Here is a 6778-nt window from a genome sequence, read left to right on the forward strand (position 1 = left end):
GTTTTGCATGAAATACGACATTTAGAATGTAGAGAAAATTGAACAAATAATTGGTTATTTTCATTCACCTTTAGGTTGGTGTTGGTTTAAATATTTTCATTAAAAGGATTTAGTTTGCAAGTCAGCCTTCATTTTCTTTACAAACAAATATAATCTTCCTTTGAATACAAATTGATCTTCAAGTTAATTATACGTTGCATACATTTTAATGGAAAAGAGGCTTTTGTGGCTATAGGATCATTTCAATTTCTATGCGTCTGGCCAATGTATATTTTCATAAAAAATGTTTTCCTAAGTATCGATTGAAAACATAATCTGAATTATCAGCCTTTAATACATAATTTTTACAACCTACACTTAGCCTAATTAATTCACTTAAGTCCGGTCGGTTAACCATTATTAATGAAATTTAAAGGATGCCTAATACCTTCCCTTTAAATTAGTTGAACCCGTACCTAGAATCATTTGGTTTCGTAGACTTTAAAATAGAGTTGACTTTAGATAAATAACTTTAATTAACTTTAGGTGCCCTAATTCACCATAATTAGTTAGGTGGCGACTCCTTGACTTTAATTAACCCCGGAATTACCGGGACGTTGTAAACTATTTTGACTCCGGTTAAAATAGGGTATAACAGAAGTAGTATAGACCATTTGCTGCTCTATCAATTTCTAGTGGCCTCTTCAGAGAAGGGCCTTGTAAATAGCATGCAGAAATGTTAAGTATAGCATAACAATGTAACTGTTTAATAAGTTGATAAATTGAGATAAGATTAAAGTGAAAAGAAGGAACTAGAAGAACATTATGTAGTATCATATACCTCATAATGTGTAAAGAACCAGTTGAAAGAACTTTTACTTTATAACCAATGGGTAAAGTAATCAGAAAAGGTTTTGATAAAGGCTGAAGATCATGTAAGAAATGTTTGGAGGTGTCATACGGTTGGTGGCACCTAAATCTAATATCCAAGAACCTATATCTGACTGAGAAGGACATATATTATAACAAACAGAGTTAAAAATAGAACCACAACACACACCTGCAAAGTGAGCAAAACAAGAAGACTCTCCAGATGAACTAGGTCCAAGGAACTGTGGAATTTGAAGTTGATTCTACTGGAATAAGGTCACTAGATGATTATATTTTTCATTACTGAAACCATGAGCAGAATAATCATTTGACCTTAGGGTGGAGACATTGGGCCTTGGTGTAGGCACTGGAGAATTAATGGTAGAGGGTTCCTCCATCTGTATACAAGATGTTGTTTTCTTGTTTTTGGTGAACTTGAAATCAGGAGGATACCCATGCAACCAATGGCAATCATCAATGCCATGACCACTTCTTCTGCAATACTTGCAAAAGACCTTTGAGGAATCAGTATTGCAGATGGATATGGTTTCTTATAGTTGAAATTAACTTTTTGTTGGGATGGTCTATGATTTATAGGTGCAGAAGAAGCAAAAAATGACACAGAGTCATTTGAGAAGCTAGGTGCTCTTGTGTGTGCCTCCTTCTGACTTTCATCCTATTGGAGAAAAGAGTATGCCTTGCTAATTGATGGAAGTGGAGACATCATAAGTATATTACTCTTTACAGAGGAGTAAGACTCATTTAATCCACTAAGGAACTGATATAGTTGTTGATCCTCAATGAATTTCTGTAAAGATCCACATGTGCAGGTAGGACCAACATATGAGGAGTTTAACTCATCCGACAAACTCCTCATCTTAGCGAAGTATATAGCTATATCAGAAGAACCCTGAGTGGTTGAACTAATCTCTTTTTGGATTTGAATATACTTAGATTCATTTGACTGACCAAACCTATCATTTATATCATTCCATCCTTCTTTTGCAGTTGCAAGACACACGACACTGACTGCTATGTCCCTAGATAGTGAATTTGTAATCCATGTTTTAACCATATAGTTGTATCTTTCCCCAGAGAAATAAAGGGGAGAATTTTCATCAGGTTGGGGAGTTTTGCCTGTGATTAGACCCAACTTGTTCTTTGCAGCTAAAGATGTAATCATGCCAGCTCTCCAAATTGCAAAACCATTCCCATTTAAAGGAACAATAACCAATTGGAAACCAGGACTATCAGAGGGGTGAACCTAGAAAATAGGAGTAGCTAGGTTCAACAGCGAATTTAGCAAAACCCTCTATTCCTGATGAACCAGATGCATTATTTCTAGTAGTATTCCCATTGCTACCCATCGATACAAATGCAATATGAATTTACACAACCAATATGCAAAACCTAATCTAACAATCGTCGATGTAACCCTAAATCGAACCAATTTCAATCCTAATTGAGAAAAAATTAGATAAAATTGTGAGATTATAGAGATTTTTCCAAGCTTCTTTATTAACCAGAAGAAGTAAAGGCCTTTACTGAGAATCAACCAAAAACGAAGTAGGAACCCTAATTTTCTTCAAACTGAACCAACGGAAACCATCAAAATCACCATGAAAAACTTCGAAACTCCATTAACGGGTAACACCACACGAAAGCTTACGCCAAGATCTATCTAACTCATTTCTCTAATACTATGTTAAGTTGGATTTGTAGACGAATTGAACAAAAAGAACTAAGAAACCCTTAGTTCGTGAAGAGAGAGAAACAAAGAAAGGAGAGGGAATTTCTTATTTCATTGAAAATGTTTCTGTAATTACATACTAAAATAAAATGTAAAAGGTCTTTATATATTTACAATCATTGGACCGGGTAAATGGGAAATGGGCCAACTTAAAACTAAAGACTATTACAATTTGGGCCTTCTAACCATTGGGCCTTGGTAATTCTGACCTAGCTCTAACATTGTTTGCCTAAAATTTTATTCCCCCAGTAAACATGGAAAAAACCCAAAAGTATCCTCCAACAAAATTATAAGATGAAGAGAATTGAACATTGTGACGCTAAACCCAAAAAATTATTCTTCTTAATTAGGCTTAAAATCCAAATCGGTGTCACTACCAGGCGACCAAAATAAATTGTTGCATGTATGCTGAAGCTTGCTGAAAGTGGAAAAAGAGAGAAAATTAAAGTTGTAAATGAACAGATTCTTTCTATATCTCTTACCATCAACACCTAGACCAGGGTAAAAAGAATAATAGAGGATGAAAGATTGAAGAAGAATTGAGGAAAACTGAAGAGCAAGATTGAAGGAAAGAAAGCACAACATCAAAAAAGAATTATGAAAGAAGATGAAGGAACTATGTACAATTAGCTATGTGCTGGCAGCAAGAGTTAAAAGTCATGTGTAACCTAAATTGTAGATTAAAGACACGTACACCTCTAGACCGAATGACTAAAATGTCCTTACTTTAGATTTTAAAGCCAAAAGAACAGACATGTCGAAACTGCTCTAACTCAAAGCTTTTCTAATATATATTAATATTATTGTCGAACTTTCCGTTTTATCCACAATTATACAATTGGATTAGGCTGTCGAATCATTACGAAAATATATATTGAACAAACGCATTTAGTAATTAAGCTTAAAGTGTGTAAAAGAATTCACGACCTGCACCTGATGAGTGTATTTTGGAGCCGTTTCCTGAAGACATGAAGAATGTGTCTTTATAGGGATTTTTTTCGAACACTTCATGAACGTAAAAATAAGCATGTCCTGTTCTTTTACTTTTATCTCTGAACAAACTTGGTAATGATCCAGTTCTGCACTAACACTGGTAACAATGATGGAGTGAATTAATGACGAAGTGGAAAAAAAATCGAAGTTCAAGTAAGTCTAGTAGGGAAAGATGAAGATTGCAATAAGGGAAGAAAGAAGATATTAGCGTATTGACTAAACGTGGAGCAAGAGAAGAATGGATCTAGTCTAGAGTTAACGATAGAGAAGAAACAATAGAGAGGAAGAGAGAGTGCGTGGAAAAGAGTAACAACAGAGGGGACAGAATACGTACCGTGAGAAACAGTTGTGCCTTTCAAGCAGTGTTTTGTGGGCGAAGGGTTGTTTTCTCACCTTGAAAACTGAGGGTTAAATAAATTAAAAATAAAAAATCTGAGAAAAAAGATAAATTGTCTTCCTGATCAGTGAGGCATGCCACATCACCAGACTTATGTCCTGAGATTATATAGATAACAAACACTTCTCAAATAATTTAACTAAATACAAATTGCTACTCTCCTAAACATTTTTTCAAATAACATTTCTAACAAGAAGTACATTTCCAACCAAATTTATTTTAGTAGCTTAGCCAAAAGGACTATTATTAGTGAAAGGATAAGTTTTTTGTTTTACGTCTTTATTACAAATCAATACATCTAAGCACTCACTTGCTTGTTAAAAATCCAGCTAAACTTCACTCGACGCGACTCTAATTTTTTTGCTCGGTTTTCCAACTTCCTAACCCTACGTGGAAGTCCGCACACAAAATCTTGTGCACGTCTCGCCTCGCCTCGCCTGTCAAGCCCTCAAGCTTTTCCAATTTCCACCGTGTTATAAAAAAATCTAATATTTCGTCATAATCACGAGTTGTGTAAACCCCTTGCCTTTGGGTAACAGCAGAGAAATGCTCAAATATATTAGGATCTTGGCCATCATGCATGAGATGCATTGGCATTATGATTTTCTTTTTCATCATGTTCGCAATGGCTAGCATAGTCTCATTTGGGTCCACTTCCAGTAACTTCTCAATAATTCTTGTGTAGGCATTCTCGTGACGCTTCTCGTCTGCTGCAATGGTTCCACATATACGTGCTAGCATGGGGTCTCCGCCCTCTTTAGCTAGCCTAGCCATATTGCCATGCGTCAAAAACGTGGCTCGCTCTTGAAATGATGTGTACACAAAGCCCAATTATGGATTGTTCTCTGTTCCAATATCCTAAGACGCAAAGATTTACGACGACCAACTTATATTTATCATATATAAAATATTTATATAAAAAAAGATGTTGCATGCAATTGCTTCTTATATGATTTTTCCTACAAGACTAATATTTTCAAACTCAAAAACTACTTATTTACATGGTCAAATAATTAAATTTCAATAAATTTGGATGATTTTCAATAAAAGTGTTAAGATGAAGAAATTATAGTTCAAACATCGCCTTAATCTCAATAGAGAGATAAATTTGACCGATGGTCATTCAACTTTGAGTTTATCACATAAAAGTTACTTTTTTATTTTATGTGACATAAACATCACTCAAATTTAAAGTTTATAAGACAAAAGTCATTTTTCTATTTTTGTCACATCAAATTCATCCTACTTAAATTTTATCACACAAAACCCACTTTTGTTTGGTCCTTTAAAAGTCATCAACTTTGGCCTAATTAACTAAAAGTAAATCTCGCTTGAACTTTTATATTTTGTCCTGGAAATATCACTACAAGAGAGTATAGAAACTGCAACAATATTTTTTATATTTGGAAATAACTTAGTTTTATTGTTGGCAAATAATTTTTTTGTTGCCAAAAAATTTAATTTTATTGCCATAGTATTGATTATTGTTGCAAAAAGTATTTTTGGCAACAAAAAAAAAGTTGTTGCACGTTGTTGCAATAACAGCCGTTGGGAAAAGTTCATGCAACAAAATATTTTTTTTTTGTTGCCAAAAGTACTTTTTACAATAATAATCAATTTATGACAAAAAAAAAATTATTGTCACATATAATTTTTCTTGTAGTGTATGACACCACATTCCAGAATAAGTTAATTACATCTGGGATAACTTCATAAACCTCACTAAATTAGCTCGTGTTATAGGTCATCTTCACCTGATAGTATAAAAAACTGTACACTATTTAACTAAATAATTTTATGAAAATGCTCAGAACAATCCTTACCATTCCAGCTCCAATCGAGTACTGTATTGTCTTCTCAATCATCAACATATCCACTCTCCCCGAAAGATAAAGGTAAGTCCGTAACAGATCACCATGTCGGTTCTCCTCAGCTGTCCATGACCGAGTCCAAATTGCCCATGGACATGGGCTGGACCCAGTCTCATCGCGTACTCCATCCCATGTATTTAATACGGTCTGGTAAGTGGGCAAAGCATCCTCAGTTAGCATAATACCCACAAGCATCACAAAGTACTCATCTGAAAGCCCTAAAACTCGTTGCCTTAGGGACCGGACCTCTTCCTCGAATTTATCAGGCCCTTGAGATGGGTCAGGGAGAAACTCAATGGGCTGCCAACATTTCTCTACAGGCTGACGAAGGGGGAGGACACTTTTGGAAGCCCAAGATTCTAAAGACTTGAAGACTTCCAATTTTTCTGGTGGCATTGAGTGAGTAACCTGGTGACGTGATGGAGGAGTTGTGGGTGAAGCCACCGCGTAGACTGGAGATAACCTCCGCGATGAGGTTATTTTGCGATGGATTATAGTGGTTGTAGGGCGAGGTGACGCCCGTGCAATCGATTGAATGTTGAAATGGGAGAAAGGTGTAGTCTGCATGATCACTATTGTAGAGTGTTATTAGATGGGTGACCAATATTATTTACAAGGGGATATTATTTATAAGGACCATTCATTGATTTTTTGAGCTAAAAGTTTAGCTACGCATTAGCCTAATTCATAAATGACACATAGAAAAAAAGGTTTAGCTACTTTTATAGTTTCCGAGATTCCTTGTTTTGAGGACGGCACAATCTCAATAATCTAAGGAATCATAAATTGCAATGAGAAAATGGCGAAGTCAAAACTTAGTGAATCCATGCTAAATTCAGATTTTCCGCTTTATCTATTTTTTTTCCCACTCGATGTTCGGTATCCGTATTGAAGCACTACTAAATTCATATTCGCCCC

The 6778-nt window shown here is 35.2% G+C and overlaps 1 pseudogene; it reads right to left on the reverse strand.

The window, feature by feature from the left end:
• Positions 1-842: 842 nt before the first annotated feature.
• Positions 843-6547, reverse strand: LOC132641810 (stearoyl-[acyl-carrier-protein] 9-desaturase 6, chloroplastic-like; annotated as a pseudogene).
• Positions 6548-6778: the final 231 nt, after the last annotated feature.

This window comes from Lycium barbarum, chromosome 1 (genome assembly GCF_019175385.1).
Source record: "Lycium barbarum isolate Lr01 chromosome 1, ASM1917538v2, whole genome shotgun sequence".
Lineage (NCBI taxonomy): Eukaryota > Viridiplantae > Streptophyta > Magnoliopsida > Solanales > Solanaceae > Lycium > Lycium barbarum.